This window comes from Lepisma saccharinum, chromosome 1 (genome assembly GCF_977018435.1).
Source record: "Lepisma saccharinum chromosome 1, izLepSacc3.1, whole genome shotgun sequence".
NCBI classification, from domain to species: Eukaryota; Metazoa; Arthropoda; class Insecta; order Zygentoma; family Lepismatidae; genus Lepisma; species Lepisma saccharinum.
The window spans coordinates 20395634-20419527 of record NC_139229.1 but is presented as its reverse complement, the minus strand read 5'-3'; the positions used below and the strand labels follow the sequence as shown (position 1 = coordinate 20419527).

The window sequence follows — 23894 nt, the reverse complement described above, 5'->3', positions numbered from 1 at the left end:
ACCGCTAATGCCTATATGTGCACGTTGTGTTACCATTGACTGGTGATATTATTCTATCTATTTATCTATTCTCCGTCCACAGCAAGTAAGAAGTTGAGTAAACAAAGCCATGTGACCCAGGAGAAATCCTATTGGTTGATTTCGGCGGCAGCTGTTGCACATGAACCGTCAGCTGAGCTGAGTTGAGAACCAACGAGAAAGCTAACAAGCAGCGGCGATAGGGTTCCAAAAGTGGAGGGGCAAGGTAAAGAAAATAAGGGGGGAGCAAGGAGAGTTTACTTGAACTTGGAAGATAAGGTTTAGCATAGTGCAGGGGCAAAAGTGACAAACATTTCCAACTGCGCCTTCACGCACCCCCTAATCGTTTTCACTGTTTTGTTTTCACTGACTTCATTCTTGCTTTGACGAAGAGTAGTTATTCTCTACATGGAAACTAACTGTACCTGTTCACACCATGTTTCTTTGTTATTTTTAAAATCACTATATTATGCACAAGAAAGTTCACAATAATAATAATAAAGGGGGAACCCCCGAAGTAAACCCTCCTCCACCCGCATACATTCGAGGGTATGCACTTACTATCCCGGTGCCTTTAAATAAACCAGGACGTCAGTTTCTCTGAATTTAAACGGTTCCCCCGTCTTTTTTGTCTTTTATTTTCTGTTTAGTATAATACAATAATAATGATATTAAAACATGGTAGTACAATATTGTTTGTGAGATTTTACACATTTGGATGCACAAGAAAGTGAGAGGCAACGGAAAAGCTTTGTAAATTTGAGAAAATCGTTAATAAAAAAAAACATAAAAAAAAAAAAACGAAATTAAACTAAAGTTGATCATGGCCAAGCAGGATTTACATATGTGGAAACCTGGGACTAGCAACATCGTGAGGACCCACTATCACCAATACAATTTAATTCTAGCTTTTAGATCAGGTTAACCTAGATAAATTGTTATATTTTTACCTCTTTACAAATATCTCATTTTCCCAATCTTGTGGCCCTTTCCAAAGCATTTCCCTCGAGTGAAAGTCCCTTTGCAGCTGATGGCCCTGGGCTGTAGGGTCCCCAGGCCATCTCCTAAATTTGAACCCGATTGTGTTAGCTAGCCATGTCTGAGAAAAAATATGGTGAAGTTTGAATTTGTATCGTCAGCTCAACCAGAATTTTTCTAAGGAAATAAGAGCTTCAACTATTAAAATAATTATTTTGGATGCAAAAATTAATAGGGAAATCAATTTAAAATATACCCTATTTACTTCAGGGAAATTAGGTCAAAAAGAGAATTTACCCCCTTTCAGTGCACTTCTTTATATTCATTGCTCTTAAGCACATATATACTTTTTAAAATGTGAGAGGTTACACAACACAATCTTTATGGCTAAAAGTCTCCCTTAACGTACTATATTGTTTTTTTCTTGAACGATGTGTATACAAATTTATGTGTGCGCGCGTGTGAATTTCAGTACACTAACATTAAAACATTATGAAAAACAGCTGTACTGGATATTCTCTCATTTGGTGGATCTAGTAGAAGTCTCCTCAAGAATATTAATAATAATAATAATAATATAGTAATGTAGAAATAATAAATTTGTATTAAAATGGTGGTTTTATTATTAATTATAAGGGTTGTTAAAGATCCAGGAAATTTAAATAAATTCAATTCCGGTCCAGGAGAGAAAATTATCAATCGTAAATGGGTTCTGGACCGTAAAAAACCTTTGTAGCTGTAAAGTATTTCAATTCGGTCCAGGAACCTTTTTCCGGATTAATTTAAATACGGTCCAGGAACCTTTCTTCCTGATCAATTTAAATACGGTCCGGTAATTTTTTTTCGGGTCAATTTAAATACGGTCCAGGAACCATTTTTCCTGATGAACTTAAATCCGGTCCAAGTTCCGTATTGAAATGAAACAATACACAACTTGGACCGAAAAAAGGTTCCGTTCCTGTTAGACCAATTACAGTTTATGGATTCCTGAACCTTTTACAACCATGCATTAAAGTTAATATTGTGAAACAAAATCATTATCATAATAATGATAAAGAAATAAAATAACGAAAATCTGATATATAACCTGTCTCAACCTCTAAAAATATTTGATATCGACGTCACTACTTCGAACCATTAAGACAAAAACAAGAGTGGGATGCGGCGGCGCTAGCGTTGCATCCTGCCCATGGAAAGACGGAATATCTCTGTGAAAATCATTGACATCCCCCCTCCGCCCCGTAAACCCTCCTCAAGCACATTTCTGACATTAAGTGAGCGATCAACTTCCCAGTGTGTTCAGACGCAACGTTACCATGACGACGCGCTGCGACGTTGCCACACGCGCCCGGCCATTCTCCCGTCGGCACACAATCCTCTCGCCACGAGGTGTCTTATCGACTGTTCCCGTCTCTGGTGACACACATTCAACAGTGCGTTTGTGCGTTCAGTCGGATCCGTTTCTCCACCCCCTTGCAACCTCGTTCAACCATGGAAATGGTTCCACTTGTCCCCGCAAAAAAGGCGACCAATTAAAAGTAATACCAACCCACCTCCACAGTGAGATGTGTGACGTACGTCGCCAGAAATTTTTACAATGAGTGGATATACACTTGAATAGTGCGCATAATAACAACGGTAACAATTATTATCATGCATAGGCGCAACCATGATTTTTTTTTCTGGAGGGTAATCCAGTCCCGATTAGCCTTACTGTGCATACCAGGATAAATTTACCAATATTTAATAATAATAATAATAATAATAATAATGTAAATAATAATTATTATTATTATAATAATCATAAAGCTAATAATAATAGCGTCATTATTATAACATTATTATTATTAGGTATTATTAAACGGGCCTCCCCCATGGCGCAGTGGTAGCGTCATTGCCTTGCAAACAAGGGGTCCCGGGTTCGATACCCGGTGGAGGCACAAGTGGTTCGGATTCCACTTTAAACTGTAGGTCCAGTCCCGATTAGCCTTACTGTGCATAAAGTGGACTTAAAACAGAAACTCAAACCAAAGGTATTATTAATGTTCTTATTATTGATTTGCTTTATTTTACTTCGATTCTTGTGCCACTTTTAGCTAATTTGCGATGATGGGGATGAGTGATGGATGTTATGGTGAAATTGATGAATGAACAATCGCAAACATCCATGCCCAAGCTGGCTGAAATCAATATTGATTTAATAGGGCGCAAATAATTTCACGGGACGCCAATGCATTCTCTCTTTTACAACTTTTGTGCCTCCCCGATGGTGTAGTGGTAACATCGTCGCCGTGTGATCAAGGGGTCACGGATTCGATACCCGGTGGAGGCACAGTGGTTTGGATCCCACTTTAAACTCTAGGTCCAGTCCCGATTATCCTTTCTGTGCGTAAAGTGGACTTACAACCACAAATCAATCAATCATCTTACAACTTATTTTTATTTAGATCATTCGGCGCCCAGGACCTACTCCCGCTGTTACCTAGCTACGTTTCTGAACTTGATAAGGCTACGAAAAGTAAAAGTATTTTGAAAAGTATTTTTATTTGCATAAAATTTGAAGTTGTGGGCGGTAATTGCTCCTTGCAGGTACACTTGGCTGTCAATGTTTGCCCCTCCCCCCACAACTCATATTGGTCCAAGGTTGGGCGGCAATGCCCCCTCCCCCCCTGTGGTTGCGCCACTGTTATCATGGTTATGATTATTATTATGCAATAATAATTATAATTATAAACTATTGGAAATTAACCAATTTTATTCTTAATGTATTATTATTATCATCATAGGCGAAAATTGGGACCTAACTTTGGAAGGGGAGGACAGAATTGAACTTAGAGCTTTACTTCGGGGGAAGGCAGCATAAAAAGTTTTTTTAAAAAAATACTCGTTACTTTAATCCTCAGGTTCCAGGAGACCGTGGCGGAGTGGTTAGCACACCGCGCTACGACGCCAAGGGTCCTGGTTTCGAATCCCGGCCTGGGCATGGATCTTCGTGAGAGTCCATTCATCAATTTCATCATATCATCGCTTATCATCATCTTTGCAAATTAGCCAAATGAGACACAAAAGCAAAGGAAAATGAAGCAAATCAATCAATGAATCAATCAAACCATCGGGGAATGTGTAAGTAAGATCAAACCTTGACCTCCGCTGAGTTCGATTTCAGCTGAAGATGCGGTTGAGTGATTCACACCCATTTTAAACTGCAGGCACAGTCCCGATTAGCGTATCCGAGCATAAAATTGTGCTCCACTGAAGTGTTTTTTTTTTGTTTTTTTTATCGAATCCCAGCTCGTACGTATAGATTGGTGTTTCTTTATGACTCTCCTAACACAAATCTTATCCAATTATAATTTATCGTCGCGATTAGCGTAAAAAATAAGAAAAGCGACGTAACATACGAAAATCATAAACTACAATTAAAACAATCTTTACTTTAAACAGCATTGTTGTCTAAGGTGCGGTTCGATCAACAAGGGACAAAAATATTCTGTAAAGCAGTGAATTGCATGTAGTACTACGTGAAGCGAGTGTACAATTCCAATCATGGGATGTAGAAATTTCTCGCATACCTTACCCGACTTTACGATACGCTGACTATAAAGATAATGCGCCACCATATGAAGATTGTCTGGTGAAGCTCTTCAAGAATTTAATCGAAATTCGTTATCTTTTATTTATTCGCTTCTCTACTCATCGCCTTGAAAATCCTTCCGCTATCAACATGACAGGTCCTTACAGAAGATTTACCGAAGAACGTCATACAGAACCTATTTATCTGTTGTACAACCTTGCAATAGTGGAAATTTGAAAATAGGAAAGTGTTTCGCACGAAAAACCTAACATACGTTCAAAGCTCGTTTGTTTTCAAGTCAATTTATAGCACAGAGAAGCTAATCGGGACTAGACTCTAGGAATGCCAAACTCTAACTTACGCGCCTACTGAATTGTGCAGTATGGAATCGCATAACAAAATGTCAAAATGTCACATTTTTATTATTATTAAATTGTTTATACTTCAACGACGACTTTAAACTTTGACAAGGGCAGTTTACTTTCCTTTGGCGAGGGGCAAAAGTGACAAAAAGAGGGAAGGCTGCCCCCATGCCCCCCTAATTGCCGACACTGCTTTCAGCCTTTAAATCCCAGAAAACAAATTTGAAATAAAATATGGCTACAATTTCACCCTTCGAATTAAATGATCGTGTCTCAGTTATCTCAGGGGAGAAGAGCCCCCTCTGCCCCTCCTGCGGGCGCCTTTATCATGAACACTTCTGGGATGTAACAATACCACTGAAAATCTATGGGGCTGTTACAAGCCGGAAGTGACTTCCCCAGTGGCGTTGTTGTAATAATGTAATCAAGCGGTCAGGGGTTCGACAGCAGAAGGTATGTAGTGGTTCAGATCTTATTTTAAACTGTATCTGTGTATAAAGTGGACTTGAAACAAATTTTAATGAATGTACAGTCACCGGCAATAATAATGGGACACCTAGATCCTGAAATACTCGATTTCCTGGAAGGCGTTATGTGTGTTGCCTAACTCTAAGGCGATAAGTGGATTGTAACAGCAAACTTTCAATGGCAACTTTTACCAGCGCCGTAGAGTTAGGCAATACACATAACGCATTGCAGGGAAGCGAGTATTTCAGGATCTAGGTGTCCCTTTTTGCCGGTGACTGTACGTATATTAACGAGGTGTAGGTCAACTTTGTAACAAGCATGATCCTGGTCAGATGATTGCCAGCCTCTTTGGCGAAGTGGTCAGCGAAACGAAACCAGAGGTTTTAATGTTCGAATCCCGATTAATGAATGGACGTATTATAGTGTTTGTTCTACCAATCATCCACTTCGTTTCATCATTTCCTTAGCTTAGCGGTTGGTTTAAAGAGATACCAGAGGCGACATTAAATAACCACCTAGCAGCTGCACGAATGAACCGATTACAACAGAGAAACGTTAAAAAAAAAAGATGACCAGTGAACGCATGTGCTAAATATGTAAATATGGAGTTAAATATGGACATAAAATTAGCAAAAAATTACGTTTTTAATAATATAAGACGCTACACGAGCTACATAAAATAGAGTATGCTTACATTGAAATAAATTGTAAAACAACACAAAATGTGTTTTCATTTTCTGTTTCCAAAACAATGAAATTTTGTTGTAAGTGTTCGAACGTGTTTTTAAGATGAATTTATATTGACTAAAACTGCGTTCAATGTCGCAATAACTAATGGGAGTGTGTTTCAAATACGTCAGTTAATCGCAAGAAATTGACCCAATTCTTTCAGTGAAATGGGGCATGTTGAGAAATGTTCTGAAATATGGAAATAATATGTAAAAATAACTAAAATATGAGCCAAAATCTAATATATGCACAAATATGGAAAACAAGAACTGAATTTTTCGAGTCTACGTCAACGTTCCATGATACGCAACAAAATATAACTGATTTCAGCTTCATACATAAATATGTATTTACATATAAATCCGGTTCCTGGTTATCATTGTCATTCGCTCCTTCTTAATACGACGCATGCGCATAACTAGAGAAGTGAACACGAAGAAAAACTTTCTTGGAAGCGAATATTTCCTCTTAGACAAGTTTTTGTGACGAACTGCGGGGAAATCGTGTGGCAGGTTCTATTTCTGACAAGGCCGTAAAGAAAGAGATGCCACAGATGGTTTTGCTCTTCCTTACGTCGGAAACCTTTCAAGTTTAAGCAAGCCAACCTCCAAGTAACAATCAGTGAAGTTGGTATCTTCACTGGAGAAAAGTATTCGATACATGCGAACAGTGAATTTCCCGTTACGTTCTTAAACGATAGAAATGGTGTAAAGATGTGTTCAGACGTCACTTCCAATCCTCAAGCTAAGACTAAACAATGAATGATTACAAATTCAGTTCGAAACTTTAGCCTGGTGCAGCTTTGTCTGCAAAATATAATGAAAGTACGCGTATTTTATTTTAACTGAAGAGTCTTTTTATTAGCATACTCAAAGGGGACCCTGTCCCCACTGACCCTTCCCCTAAATCCAACCTTGACCTCTAGCTTCGTAGTGCGTCACGATTGGTAGTTTTTTGCTATATGGTGTACGATAGTGTGGAAAATGCATTTCAAATTGTGCAGCATGGCCAGAGGTGCCCCCAAGGCCAATGGCGTCCCCCAAATGACGTCATAATCCCCATAAAGTATTTAATTACAATTACGCCAGCGTGTCTACTACTATCCTATTACTTTTTTAAAGCATTAATTACCATTTTACTTGATCTGCCTTCCCCTTAAACCCCCTTTTCTTCATCTAATGGATTAAAGCAAGTTAATTACTAAAGGTATATACCGTATATATATATATACCTATATATAAAAATCAAATAATGTAAAAGGAAACACTCACCGGACAGTAGAAAAATTCAAAATTTTTCTACTGTCCGTTGAGTGTTTCCTTTTACCTTCTTTGATTTTTACTTAGCCCTTCTGGCCCTCCTTGCTTTTATCCATATATATATATATATATATATATATATATATATATATATATATATATATATATATATATACAGGGTGTCATTTTAATGGCGCCCACGGACCACAGAGTCGTATAGAGGACATCAAAACACACAACATTTCTCAGTAACATTTTTCTCGTTGGTGCGTCGATTCGACGCTACAGCCGTTCAAAAAAGACCGTTTTGCCACCTGGATGCTGGCAACCCAACACAACATTTGATCGTATCTGTGACGTCATTTCCTACGGTGAAACAGCACACGGAAGGGTTGCAAGGAACACGCAAATTTTGTGAAAAATTACAAACTACCAACCACATTATTAGCTGTAAAACAAAGCGAGAAACGCGTCCAGTAGACTGAAAATCATAGCCTACCAGCCAGAAGATCAGCAGTCATCTCAGGGGAAGGGAGAAGTGAACCAACGATATGAGAAATGGTACAAAACGTATTGAAAATGAAGTGTCAGTATCGGATTTTGTCTCAGCCTACATGTCAAATATCAACAACAATAAATGTTATTGGACTTACAGCTTACATGTGGCCGTTTACGCCCAACTACATGTCAAATATTTGCAAAGTCGTTGAAAGGTTAATATCTACAGGTTTGTGTCCAGATGCCATGTCGTACTTTTGTACTGATAAGGGAAGTATCCGAGGTTCACGTTGTTACATTACGGCTAAAACACGTACAACCACAGTAACAATTTTATGATGAATCAGTAACGAATGCCCTGTTCACAGCTGCAACTATTACATGTGTATCCGGTGCATGGATAAACACAGTCGTCGGAGAGCTTGTATTACTACTACATATATCCCTGTATTTTCAACGATTTTTGCCACTTGCCTCATAATGCCCTGAATATACATTATATTAGCCTATGTGTTGCTTAAATTTGGAATTTTGAGTTTTTTCATTTGTATTTTGTCATCTGTTCTGTTTCACTGTGTCACAGACAACTAGTATCAGAAGGACGAAGTGGATAGACTAAATTGTAGATGCCAACTTGGTAACTAGATTTGCAAATATTTGACATGTAAACTGAAGCAAAATTCGATATGACCACTTCCACTTGAGTTCTATTTTATTTCTACCATTTTTCGTATCGTTTGTTTACTTCCTGTTAGGTTACAGAACGTGTTTTCTCGTCTTGTTTTACGGTACATAATGTGGCTGATTGTAGCTATATCATTTTTCACAGAATATGTGTGTTCCTGGCAACCCTGGAACGCATCGCTTCACGACGGGATATGACGTCACAAATGCAATCAAATGTTGTGTGTGGTTGCCAGCATTCAGGCGGCAAAATGTGCTTTTTTGGGCGACTGTAGCGCCGAAACTACGCACCAACGAGAAAAATGTTACTGAGAAAAGTTCTTTGTTTTGATGTCTTCTGTACGTTTCCGTGGTCCGTGGGCGCCATTAAAATGACACCCTGTATATATATATATATTCTGATTCCTTCCTCTCCCAGGCTCGTGCACGGGATGCTGATTGGTGCCAAAGTTTAAACTTCTTTTACACATATTTAAAAAATATATATTTTAAGGAAATCTCCTTAAATTATTTTTTTAAAAAATGACGACGCCATATCTCCTCCTCTGGGCACCTCCTGCCCCCTATTTAGATTGAGTGGCCACACTGAGTTTTTCAACTTCATCATTTAAAAATTCATCTCTTTTTGAATTGTACAGAATCACCAATAGTTAGAACAAAGGTTCCTTAATAACTATGATACGAAACCAACAGTTTGAGAATTTTCTCCTAAATCTACCCTCGCGTCACAGTATCTGCTGGTCCCTTACCACCGGCACTGAATTCATGTCCCTTGATAGGGTGTAACAATAATGAAGATTCTTTGATAAGCTGAGCAGATTTTTAAAACAACAAAACGGAACATTTTTAATCTTTTGATTAACAAAACGGGACTGCAAAATATACACATTTTAATAGAAAATGTTTCGTCATAAATACGTATTATATGTTTGAAAACTAAATAAATAAATAGTGTAAATAACTTACATAATGTGGTAATATGCACTGCATTCCAACCAAGCAGTCCTTTAGAATTAAAAGCCATTCTAATGGATCTTCTTCCTTGCATCCTTCTTTTCAAATAACATTTCGTAAAAGTTTACACACCTGTGATTAAAGTTCACCATTTTAATCAACATAGCTTCCAAAGTTTGTACTTAAAGAGCGTTCTTGTCACTTGTCCACAAACCGTTCATGAAGGAAAACACTCGTTCAGTGGAGGTATTAGTTCCAGGTAAACAGAGAGGAAACTCCAATATTTTAAGAAAATTTGAATATGGTATATTGTTGACATTGAAATGTAAAATAATTTCTACCCAATAATGCCACTGTTCATCATAGTAATAGTAGAGGAGGTGCATTGTTGTAGTAATTCTATGCCGATAAATCCGTCACAAAAGAGGAACATTTTGAGGTCCCGTATTACGTTTAAAAAATCGGGACAGAAACTAAAAAAAGAGGGGACTGTCCGAGCTAATACGAGACGTCTGGTGAGTGGTCACCTTAATCTTGCATTCAATGGCCCACTATATGCTCTGGTCTTGTAGACTTTAAAATTACTGCATTGTAAAGTCAATAACCTAGTTGTGCAACCTTGAATTGGTTTCTGTTTCTTCCAACGCCCTGGTAATCCTACCAGCGCTGATCCGCTCCTCTATTCTCTTTCCTTATCTGAAATAATTTCCGGTCATCAGGCGGTCGATTCGTTCAACAACGTTGCACGATCGAGAACGTGCCGCGTGTAACGGATGCAAAAACGTTTTTCTTGCTTTTGTCACGAAGAGTGTTGATTTCACTGAACTGTTACTGTCAAAGGCGGAGATTGGGGGTGGGGGTGGGGTGGAGTTGCCCCCCGCCCTTGCCACTTTGGCCCCCGCACTATGCTAAACCTTATCTACCAAGGGAAAGTAAATTGTCCTTGCCCCCCCCCCCCCCGACCCTAGTTTTGGAACCCAATCGTTCGTGTGAAGACTAATCGGGACTGGAATTGCAGTTTTAAGTGGGATTCAAACCACTGTGCAAAGTGCTTGTCTCGATTGTCAGTGCCTGTCTCGGTCTCGTCTCGACAACCGAGCTCTGGAATGTACATAAACGACATATACAGTGCGTTACAGCACAGACTTTCATGGCGTATGGAGATATTTAAAGGAAACTGCTTTTCTCAATGACGTCTTTCTTTGTGATCTCTCGTCTTGACGCCACAAACCCTGGAGAAACTAAATTTTATCCTGAACGTATGCAACCACGCAGCACAGTTGCCACTAGTGTGCTAACTTTGCAATTACGGTAAACTTGATTGATTTGCTTTATTTTACTTAGCTTCTTGTGCCACTTTTGGCTAATTTGCGAAGATGGGAATGAGTGATGATATGGTGAAATTGATGAATGGACACTCACAAACATCCATGCCTAGTCCAGGATTCGAACCCGGAACCCCTGGCGTCGTAACGCACTGTGCTAATCAACTCCTCCTTACAATGCGGCTTAATTTCATCATATCGCAACAATTCATCATGATCTTTGCGATTAGACAAAAGTGGGAGAAAAGAGAAGTAAAATTAAACAATCAATCAATCAACATTATAAATGTATTTATCTAATATTTACCTACTTACTTTATAAATAATAATAGTAATATTATCAGTATAATAATGGAATACAAGAGCGGACCTACTTTGTGTTTTATATCTGTACATACATTTCATAAAATACAATACAATGTACCGAAATAAAGTGAGAATATTAATCTGTATGCTGATCGAAATAAAGATAATAATAATAACCAACCACACATTGTACATTTTCATAAATCAAGAGTAAGCAGTTTAAATATTATTTTGTCGCAGAGCATTGTAAACTCAGCACTGTCGACACGAGGCCGCAGCGGCGTGCTTGACCGATATTTGTGGCACCTTTGCGTGTGGCTGCGACCTACTATGAATTGCAAATTAGCAGGGTTGATATAATCTGAGTGAGAAGAAAACGATTTCAAGCTTTGTACGCTCCAACCTGGACAGCGACAGTACATGAACACTGTGTTTGTATTGTTCAAGGTTTATATAAAAAGGATTAGCCGTTGTCTCTCCACCACAGATACATCACTCCGTTGTATTGATATGAACAGATTTATATGTAAATACATGTCTTCATTATGCTAAAAATCAATGTTATTTTGTACAGGATGTTTCATAATTCCCTCCGGGATTTCATTAATCGGTTGCTCAGAGGCCAAGTCATCAGTGAATAGAGCAAATATCCAAGTTTTTAACCCACCTTACAAATGTTCGATATGTCCTCCCTTGTGACTCGACAGACGTCAATTCTGTAATTTTGCTAGTATGCGATCCAGAGTCTCAAACGAAGGCTCCGGTCTATCTGCTCGTTTTACCCAAAAGCAGTTTTACACTCCGGTAACTGCTTCTTGCAGGCCAACGAGGCTCTGGCGCCTGCATCGCTAGCCAAGATAATCCACTACGGAGTTGTGTTGTCTTGTCTTTGTCCTTGTGTGCGCTGAGTGCCCATGTATAGCCTCAGTTTTTAATAGCTAAGGATTTTAGTCCTCGGAGACAGTATAGTTTTAGCAGTGGCGTATACTGAATCCAAGATCTGGGCTATCTCACAATGTCACGTGGTCCTAGGCTATAAATAGAAAAAAATACCAACTCCTAAGAAATGAGGTTGCCAACTCATAGGAAATCAGGTTGCCAACTCATAAGAAATCAGGTTGCCAACTCCAGGATCAGCATCATCTCACTGATATGAATAATATTATTTACAAACTCTGACATATTTTTCTCTAGCTGGAAAGTTTTTAACAGACCTATTTCATTTCGTTGTTGGGGCATGTCCTCAATTTTGTTTTAATTATGGGGTTTCTCCCCGTATTGTGTGACGGGCATAAAAAGCCTGTGGGCTGAAATGCCCATAATAAAAATATCAATCAATCAATCGTTTTGCTCATTCGTTCCAATAGGGCCCCGTACATACAGAATTCGAAATGCATCAGTGAAGGTTAAAGGTGCAATTGTCACAGTTAAAACTGTAATTTTGCTTGTATTAAACAAAAATATATTACAGTTATATTCTTAATAAAATAATTAACCCTATGCACACAAAACTTATACCTATAGGGACTGGCCCGTACCCATGGTTTTATTTCGGGGGGACTCATCCCTTATCAGCAGCCGCCAAATAGAGGCGAAAAAGTGTTGTGTACAAGCCCTGAAAATAAATATCTCAGTATATTACAACTTGTTGTGCAAGATGTTTAATCCTGTTAAGGAAGAAGTATAATTAATTACCAGTCTCTTTCTGTCTATATGTCCCTCTCTCTCTCTCATTAGACACTGTTTCCAACCCAACGAAACATTTGTAAGGTTTTGGAGTCACCCCCCCCTCCCCTCCCGGACTACGTGCTCTTCCTAGGAAACAATAACGGCAGAGCAAATTGTCCTTATTTTAAATATTTTCCTTTCAACTTTTTTATGCGAAACGGGAATTCCTGTTTCACATAAAATTGCGGACAGGTGTCAAATTAGATAATCTTGTAAACTACCTTCAATTATAATTCTTGCATACGAATACCCAAGCATGATTCGATTCTTTATTGCCTATGTTATTAGTTAATCGTACAGTTCCAAAATAAATTATGGATAATGTTAAAATGTTGAGGTACTGATTAAGACCTAAATGCAGGATGCCCATGCAAGAAAGCACAATTTTCCTCAACTTCTGCGCACATGCAATGCTACGATATCTTATTCAGATATTCATATTCAGAAATGGAACAACAGGGCAAAGGCTAAGATCAAATTTTTGCACTACTTTTGCAATATCTAAGAAACTAAAAGTTAAAATATACAAAACAGTAATTTTGCCTGTAGTATTATATGGGTGTGAAACTTGGTCCCTTACATTGAAAGAGGAGCATAAATTGAGAGTATTTGAAAATAAGATCCTTAGGAAAATATTTGGACCTAAAAAGGATGAAGAGACAGGTGAGTGGAGAAGGTTACATAATTTAGAAGTACATAATTTGTATTCATGTCCAGATATTATTAGAATGATTAAATCAAGAAGACTTAGGTGGGCAGGCCATGTGGCACGAATGGGAGAGGAAAGAGGAGTTTACACGATTCTTGTTGGGAAACCTGATGGTAAGAGACCTGTAGGAAGGCCCAGACGAAGATGGAGGGACAACGTTGAGATGGACCTAAAGGAAATCGGTAGGGATGGAAAAGAGTATATAGATCTTGCTCAATATAGGGAAAGATGGAAGGTCTGTGTTGCTACAGCCATGAACCTTCGGGTTTAAGAAGGCTAGAGAGTTAGTTAGTTAGTTAGTTACTTTTGTAAGAAGCATTTTAAAAAAAGAACGAATTGGAAATTTATGTTGGAAACCTGGAATTTTGTTTGTCTTCCAGCTAGAGTAATCACATTGTAAACATGTTGGTTAAATAGCACGTCAAGCTACTGATCACGCAACTAAGCCCAGAGGCATTCCATGTGACTGACCCTATCATGAATCAATTCTCGCCATGTAATATATTGCTTCAAGAGTTTGTGCAATGTTCATGTCAGACACGAAATAATTTTCCCCCTTTATTCCAGACTCATGATTGGTACGAAAAAAACTGGAGAAGTCAATCGATTAAATTTAATGCTTTCTGTGCGCAGTTTTATCTGAGGAGCTTACTGCATTGGACCTCAAAACTAGAGACGGTGGAAGGGACATCGCATCTCAGAACATATAACAACATTTCTGTAAATAATCTGTCAGTGACTGGCGGCGATTAGGGAGAGGGGCGTGGGGGGGGGGCAACACGAGGAACAGTTTCAATGTCCAGCCAGACGCGAGGTTCTAAGCAGTCCCTCCCCAGCATTATGCTTATAGGAGTATTACTTTACTTGTTCTCTTGGGAATACCAAACTTCCGATTGCGTAGAAAAACATATGAACGGAAAGAGGACACGTTGAAGATTTCAGTTGTCGTAGGAAAAGTCGAAACTCACATTTCATTAGCCGTAACTTAAAAGTTGTTGCGTGCCTGGAATTCTGTAAATTCTTATTCACAATATTTTTCAAATATAGAATCTTGCTTAATAATCAAGTGAAGAAACCGCTTCCACTTGCAACATGGGGAGAAATTCATACTCTCTTGTATAGTCCGAGTATCAGTGCCCATTCCGATGGTATTGATACGTGTATAAATGTACACCTGATGCGAAACTGTCACTCTTCGTCTTGTCTACCAAGATAAAGTAAACTGTCCTTGCTCCGCAAGTTTTGGCACCCAAATCTCCGCTACAGTCACCCCTAGTATATCTCACAGTAAACCACCACATTTAATTTTCGGGCAAAATGTTCCTATTTCATATATTCTAATTTATCAATGTCACGAGAGATACTCCAAGCTCTGTCTACTCTAGGTTTTAAAGCGCTTGTCCCGATCTCGTCTCCACACGTCTTTGATTGATTGATTTGGTTTATTTGACTTCGCTCTTCTGCACATTTTGGCTAATTGCGAAGATGAGGACTAGTGATGATATGATGAAGTTTATGATGAACGGGCACTCACAAAGAACACTCATGCCCAGACAGGGATCTGAACCCGAGACGCGCGGCGTCATAGCGCGCTGTTCTAACCACTCCACTACGGAGGTCGGCAAACACGTCTACGAGCATCTGATTTTGTTTCTCGGTTGAAAGTACCTCCTCGATCGTGTTTACTTCTTCTCCTCTTGATCTTTCTTTTTTAATGTTTTCCCCTCCTATTTTCTGTAACTACCTTCCCCTTTCTATCTATCGATCATCCCTATTCCTCTCGCTCTTTCTCTCTCCCTGCGTGTTGTACTTCTATATTTCTCTTGTCTTTCTCTCGCTTCTCTATTTCTCTCTATCTCCCTCGCTTCTTTATTCCCCACTCTCTTCTCTCCGTATGTGTGTTTGTCTAGCATCATCGTTTCTCAACCTATGGGGCGTGACCCACTACTGGGTCCCGAGGGAGCGTTTGGTAGGTCGCAAAAGTCGGGCTCGAAAATGTATTTACCGTGTCTTAAAAACCTATTATATTTAAATTACTACGATATATTAACAATATAAATTCAACCCGTGTTGTACGTAATCTAAACTCTACATTTCTGTTATTCGCGCTCTGATGTTTAACTCGAGAGAATCGGATACTTGTCATTTTCGTTTCGGTCGCAGGAATGAGTTCTTAATTATTTGTGTGTCACATGCATGTCGACTTAAGGTGTCGCTTGATATTTCCGACCGCCATTCGGATGAGGCATTAAAGTTGATCATGCCGTTCTCCATCACATACTTGTGTGAAAAGGGATTATCATCTCTGCTTCAGGTGAAAATCAGGTACAGAAATAGACTTGACGCGCACTCAGATTTACGACTCAAGTTAACCAGCATTGAACCCAACATACTCCAGCTTATGGGGAAAAGGCTGCCCCAACCGTCGCATTAGTTTGGTGAGTAAAAAAATGTTTTCAATTTCAGCATGTGTTTAGTTAGATGTTAGACTAGATTAAATTAGTCTTGTAAATTACATATTTACGAATGAAGTGTGTGTAATTTTTTTAAGTAAGCATAAAAGAGGGCTTCTTAAAGTAACCGATGTTAGCAAAAATATGATTATAAACTGGGTGCACACCCTACAAGTAATTCTGCCGGCACCCATGCTTATTGATCCAATACAGTGTAATATCCTTCAAGGTGAGTCCCGGACTGAAAAAGGTTGAGAACCATTGGTCTAGCTTCTTTATTTCTCTTTCTTTATGTCCCTCACCGGTTTCTCTCTTCTCTCTCTCTCTCTCTGTGTGTGTCTGTCTGGCTCGTTAATTCTCTTCCTTTCTCTCATTCTATACCGCTTCTTCCATCTCTCTCTCTTCTCTCTCCCTCAAGACAAATAACTTATTTGAAGATATATATCTCAAGGACCCAATCTTTCGATTTTGACTCCCTTGAAAAACATTCTGCTGGCGTCCATGATCAGGATGCTGCTGCCTACATTGAAAATTAATGACATTAAATATTGCGATGCGTAGTGTGTATATTAGACCGGAAGCTATTCCTCACCCATCTGTTAACTTCTAGGATGCTGGGAAATGGAAAAACGAATCTTACTGTGTAAGGCAGAGAATGTATATGGATCCTTCTTCACAGATCAATAATACAACCAACACGCCCTCGGTCCATCCACTTGGGCAAATTGGATTTGTGTACTTTTCCCCCGATCATTCTCCTAGTCCTTGGGCGGATTAAAGAGATTCTGAGGGACAATTGCCCCTCTGAGAAGTCTGCAACTACGTCGGTTGACGTCATAGTTAATAGTAATCCGCTCCCTTGACATCTAATTTGAGCGGTTGCCCTTCCAAGGATGGCTTAAATCTAACAAAACATAGGGACCTAGATTATCACAAACGCAACAATGAAAAACATTAATTGTTGAAAGAAAGTGTTTATATATGTGCATTAATACATCCTAAACATGTTTTTGATGCCTACGAAGTTGCAAAATAACGCGCATTTGGCATATTACGTAACCTCTGTATTTTTCTGATAATTTCAACACATTTTGGATTTAAAAAGCGAAAAGGAATTCACAGGTGGAGTAAAATTAATAGGATTTGAATCTTAAAGATGTTCCTATCCAAACAGCGCCGACTTGAAATATATTTTGGCGAGGTAAGATTGACGTAATGATTGATTTATTGATTTGCTTTCTCATTTCTGCCACTTTTGGTTAATCGCGACGATGAGGATGAGTGATAAGATGATGAAGGGACATTCACAAACAGCCATGCCCAGGCCTGGATTCGAACCCAAGACCCTTTGCGTCATAACGTGCTGTTCTGACCACTGCGCCACGAAGGGGGGCGATTTATATAACGAAATTGCCCATACATGTGCCGGACCTTCCCGATGGCGTAGTGGTAACGTATATTTTTCTGTCCCCCTTCTCCCCCTCCGGTGTATAGGTAAATTTAACACCAGAATTACTATAAATTGTCAAGAATTTCAAGATAGGAGTGTACAACAAAAATTGGCTGACGCGTAAATTCCTCTTCCCTGCCCCATTTATACCATGAAATGGCATTTTCTACAACAACCACAGTCTTCCTGCAGGTATGACATAACGTGCAATACGATTTTCTTCTTCTTCTTCTTCTTTCCATCAGCTGAACTTGAAACATTATTTAGCATGCCCCGTGCGTGACGCAGTACAAAATGGAACCTGGAAATGGTGAATACGAGCCCAGCATCGTTAATGGAAGTTTAACTTCAACAATGACGTAACGTTAGGATTGTATGTGTGGGCGGGTGCCAGTTTGTTTACTTCTGCTCATTATAGCATGTGTGTTGGGGATGGGGGAACCTCAAGGCCATTTCCTACTGACGAAACCAATGCGGAAGACTACTGCTGCAGCTCATGCACCGAAATAAATTTTCTGCTCTTTGACAACAGAATGGCTTCATTGTGTTAACCTGCCACTGCTTTCCGCTGGTTTGGTTTCACATCTCGAGGTTCGAGTTTGAGTTTTTAACTCCACTTTGTGCACAGATAGGCTAATCGGGACTGGACCTACCGTTGAAAGTCGTATCCGAATCTTATGGGCCTCTACCGGGCACTGGCGTACGCAGAGGGGGAGCTGGGGGCTACAGCCCCTCCCGAAATTTTGAGAAAATCAAAACTTTCAAATGAAAATCCGTTAAGAACTCGAAAAATCTCCCTTAAAATGACCTGTGATTACCATTTTTGCCTTCGAGTACAATTTTAATAGAGTGAAAAGCTTCAAATATACGACATATCTTATTGTGTACCCCGCCACCCAAGAACGATGCTATGCACTATCCGCCTTTACAGTTGCAGCCCCTTCCGAAGAAAAATCCTGCGTACGCCAGTGCTACCGGGTATCGGGGAGGTCACTATCATCTCTGGGTGTTGATAATGCCAACGACGTATCCAAAGAAGCGGCTAATGAAGCTGCTGTAGGCCCCTCTCCAAATTGATGAAGGATACTTAACAAAATCTTGAGTAGGCTCGGTGGACTTGCGATCTCGCCGCCGAAGTACCCAGGTTCAAATCCCACCGTGGCATGGGTGTTCTTTGTGAGTGTCCCTTATCAATTTCATTCAATTATCATTCATCCTCATCTCGTGATTAGCCAAAAGTGAAAAAAAGCAACCCTAAACAATAATACAATTGAAAATTTTGAGTAAAAATTGAGGGATATTACATACAGTTTATACGAATATATGCAATCTTGAGAAGTATGAAATTAATCTATAGTAATATTTTATTATATTTTATGTTGTAAAAAACGAAACATTTAGTATTTAACTTTCACATAATGTATATTTGTTACTTAGCGTCGCTTTTCTGCCACGCTTAGCTAATCGCGAAGATGGATAAATGGATAAAACTGATGAAGATACACACGTAGAGAAAGTAACGATTACTTATAACTTCTTTACATGTAACTTGCTAGCCTCAAAGACTGTAATTTCCTACTGGTGGTAGTTCAGTCTTAAAAGCATTCATAGATCCTTCAGATTCAACAGTCGCCACTGTCCCCTCTTGTAGTGTGAGAAATTTAACCCCACAAGATTGTCGGATGTTATTTGCACCCCTAAGGAAAAATATCCGTAACAAGTTTATGCATAACTTTTGGAGATGTACGTGAAGCCTTCAACAGCATGTCGTGTTGGCGATGAGAGCTTCGTGCCAAGTTTTCAAACTCCGACCCCTCCCAGCCGGCATTATAAATCTGCCCCCTTTCTTCGAGTCTCCGGAAAGCGGGTCTAAGAATAGCCAGTTTTCCGTGACCCATCAACGTCTTCCCTTCGAGGATCAGATATCAAATTATTTGCCTCGGTGGCAGAAGCCCCGTTCGATTTTCAAGCGTCATCCTCATCATGGTTCTCCCAGATGTCCCTGTTTCAAGCAATTGGTTACTGTCGCTGGTTCTATATTTAAGTTCTGTGACAATAAAAACCAATAAATATTCATGGAGAATGGTGATACGATCTGAAGGCAAGCACGTGTAGCCCCATTTCCCACATTCTCATGCTACTCGCATCTTGTTTCACCCCAATATGATTTTAAGTTTCCTTAGTGGGATAAACCGTGGTATGATATGCTACTAATGCTAATCAGAACGTGCTATATATGACCATTGACTTTTGGGCGATATATCCAACTATACTTCATATTGATACAAAATAATATTTGATGTCTTTTAGTATTCCAAATTTTATCTTTACATCAGTAGACTGATTTACTTTACTTTATTTTTCTTCTTTTGCTAATCGCGAAGATGTGGATGTGGATGGTGACAAGATGAATTGAACTGGTCACAACGTTGTAACCAACAAAAACCTAATGCCACAGAAACAGCATAGCAATCATGTTGCTTTATCTCATAGTTTTTCTTAAGTTTCACGGTGCACATAACAACAATATATTCACAAAACGGGTCACTACTACGTATATTCTAGTATCCAAAACAGTTTTTCGTATACTGGCTGTGAGTCTAGACGCCAGAGTCTCGTTAGTCTGCAAAATAGAGATCGGGGTGTTGTTCTTCGTGGAAGTGAAGTTGACATTTGTATGTCTCTAGAAAGGATCAGCTCTTACACCCTCGTAATCAATAGACAAAGGTTCGACTGTTGGCTCGAATATTTTGATGCCATTAAGTAAGGTAGGTGAACCAAAGGTGACCCTAGTTAAAATTCTAGGGCAATTTACAAATCTCTAATGAGGGATAATTTTCTGAAATTAAAATAAACAACTCCCATAACTAATTAGCAACGTGTACCAAATGGATATTTTGTAACATTTCTCGTAAAGAAAAAAAAGAATTACAAAACCGTTACATCTGTTCCCAAGGTGGCCATGGGTCCCAAAGGTGGTCCACGGCTTATAGTCGGCTTAGAAAATGCTAAAAAAAACATGTTTATTCACGTTTCTACATCTTATTAGAGAAAATTTTTGGCGTCAAACTTTTGATTGTTAACATGCATTATATAATTACATTTCTTCTTTAGAACAATTAAGTAACGACGAACAGCCGACCTCCATGGAGGACTGGTCTGCAGTCTCTACGACGCCAGGGGTTTCACAATAACTTAAATAAAATGGCTGCTGGCAACCCGAGACAGTTCGTTTTCTTCATGGTGCACCTGAGGGGTACTGGGTATATTAATATAGTGTCATTTGTTAGCTGTGTTAAATACTAATATGATTTTCGTAACGTGGGACACCTTGGGAACATGGACTACCATTGGCTCAGCTACCTTAGGTATTTATATAGGTACGTACGTATTTCAATTCAAATAGCATAACTGTCGTGAAGATGTCTAATGCTGAAGATATACAGTGGGGCTTCTCTATGGGAAACGTCCAAATGTCCGTTATTGAGAAGTGTACGCTATTCGTCAATAAACTTGCAATGCTATAAAAACTGAATTTACACAACAAAATGTTTCATGTATATAAATAGTTTCATTTAAATACATGATGACGTCAGCTGCTCGATTACTGGTTGGTGGCTTGAGAAGTTATGACTCGCTTGAAAGCTGCAAATGCATAACAGCCGGAGATGTTACGGAAGTTATCTCACTGTTGGACAATGTTTGCGAATGCTTATTTTTCCCCCTCCCCCATTTATCTTCCAAACTCAGCTTCACAGGTGCGGTTGACCAAATGGACACAGCAGTAGACGACCTAAAGAAAGTCGCCGACGTTCATGATAGATTGGAGCCCCGTAAATCGTTGCTGTGGATGGAAAAGTGCTGTAATTCTGCGGTCACGAGGGGCTACTGTATTAGTGGCATTGTTTCAATTTATTACGCTTCGTGGCGTTTTGGGCGGAGGGGGGATGCGATGATGAGTCGATGATTTATTTAGCCTGGCGTGTCGACCGGAAAGGCGTAGGGACTGCCGCATTGTTTCCTGCAAATTATCCTCTCAATGCATGTGGGTCATCGTTCAATTCGGAACTTTCACAATTTTTTTTCAGACTGGCAACGATGCAAAAAAACTTGCTTTGCCTCGGTACCGTTGCGGCTAGGGTAACCCAATGGGTAAGACTCGTGTATTGTAATTATCTAAATATTAGTAATAATGGCTCTTCATTAGCACAATGACGTAATGGTAAGGAGGTCGCCTTGTAATCCCGGGTTCGATACCCAGTGGAGGTCCATAGTATTTTTCATCACACTTTAAACTGTAGGCCCAGTCCCAATAGGCTATATGTGCATAAAGTGGACTTAAAGCAAAAAATATCGAACTCTTCATTAGCAGCAATACTAATTGTTTAATGTTTTCCTGTTTAAACGCTGCTACATAGTGCCTCTTTTCTTTCCTTCAGGTGAACAGTAAAGATCGATCCTACGACTCAATGGCGTACCTAAGATTTCATTGGGGGAAGGAGTTTGTGTGAAAATATCATGTACATCCAGCTCGCAAACTCCACGATTGAATTGAAGTTGTACAGTTACAGATAATTGTGGATAATAATGGACCCCGTTGATTTCCAATCAGGTTGATCTTGATATACCCAAGAAGAATCCGTTACTGTACATAACGACTTTTATAATATGTGTGTAGTAATCCACAAAATACGTAAAAAAAAAGTAAGTCAAAAAGTAATGAAAACGATACAGCCCCCCCCCCCCGGCCACACCCAACACACATTCATGCATGGAATATTCTCTATAGACTGAACAAGGCATGAGTTTCAAGATTATACTACTCTCTTTATTATTACTATATACAGTTTGTATTAATTAATGAAGACAGCTTATTTTAATTCAGAAGGGCTACCCTATGTGCTGTCGATAAAGGGTTTCCCCGATGGCGCAGTGGTAACGTCTTCGCATTGTAATCAAGGAATCCGGTTCGATACCCGGTGGAGGCACAAAGTGATTCGGATCGCATTAAACTGTAGGTCAAGTCCCTGTTAGCCTATCTGTGCATAAACTCCGTCTTGTTGATAAGGCGTTTGTCCCATACAACATGACAGGGGCAAGTAACCTTCACGTTGATGCACCAATAATTTTAATTTCACTCAATCAATTCGTTTTGTCTGTATTTAGAACGAGAAATGTGCACAACCACAAAAAAAATAGTTTTTTATGGTATGTGTTTCTCCATTTTCAGTCCAAATATTTTAGGAGCGTCCCTTGAACTACACGCCCTTCCTGTCATTCTCTCTTGCACCACCCGCGTGTTGGATGTAAAAGATGTAAGAGTTTTCTTCTCGTTAACTCTCTCTTGCCGTGTCAGGCGATCTTGCAGCGAAGGTTGAGAAGAACTGATTGTGTTCTTTACTCAACGATTAAGTATAGATCCATGTCGTGACTGGTCGTTTTTACGGAAGCAACACTGCCCCGAGCTTCGAAGGTTAAGAGCTTGCATTCAGGACTTGCGCGTGTGTAGAATACTAGGTAGCCTTACTTCACACAACTTATGGCCATTTTAATATCAGGTAGTCTTTCTCCACATACCTTATGGTCAATTTAATATCAGGTAGTCTTTCTCCACATAACTTATGACCATTTTAATATCAGATAGTCTTTCTCCACATAACTTATGACCATCTTAATATTAGGTAGTCTTTCTCCACATAACTTATGACCATTTTAATATCAGGTAGTCTTTCTCAACATAACTTATGACCATTTTAATATCAGATAGTCTTTCTCCATATAACTTATGATCAATTTCATATCAGATAGTCTTTCTCCATATACCTTATGGTCAATTTAAAATCAGGTAGCCTTTCTTCACATAACTTATGACCATTTCAATATTAGGTAGTCTTTCTCCACATAACTTATGACCATTTTAATATTAGGTAGTCTTTCTGAACATAACTTATGACCATTTTAATATCAGGTAGTCTTTCTCCACATAACTTATGAGTTATGACCATTTTAATATTAGGTAGTCTTTATCCACATAACTTACGGCCAATTTAATATCAGGTAGTTTTTCTCCACATAACTTATGGCCATTTTAATATCAGGTAGTCTTTCTCCACATAACTTATGAGTTATGACCATTTTAATATGAGGTAGTCTTTCTCCACATAACTTATGACCATTTAATATCAGGTAGTCTTTCTCCACATAATTTATGACCAATTTAATATCAGATAGTCTTTCTCCACATAACTTATGTGGCCTCCCTGATGGCGCAGTAGTAGTGTCGTCGTCTTGTAATCAAGGGGTCCCGGGTTCCATACCCGGTGGAGGCACATAGTGGTTCGGATCCCACTTTAAACTGTAGGTCCAGTCCCGATCAACCTTACTGTGCATAAAGTGGAC

At 39.2% G+C, this 23894-nt stretch overlaps 1 protein-coding gene and 1 non-coding gene across 2 annotated transcripts in view; one reads left to right on the top strand and one right to left on the bottom strand.

The window, feature by feature from the left end:
* Window positions 1–23894, bottom strand: part of LOC145993428 (tubulin polymerization-promoting protein homolog) — a 67109-nt gene that overhangs the window by 20900 nt on the left and 22315 nt on the right. The gene's annotated exons all lie outside the window — the stretch shown is intronic.
* TRNAA-UGC (transfer RNA alanine (anticodon UGC)) lies at window positions 2862–2936 on the top strand. Its single transcript has one exon. It is a non-coding gene; the product is annotated as a tRNA-Ala (tRNA).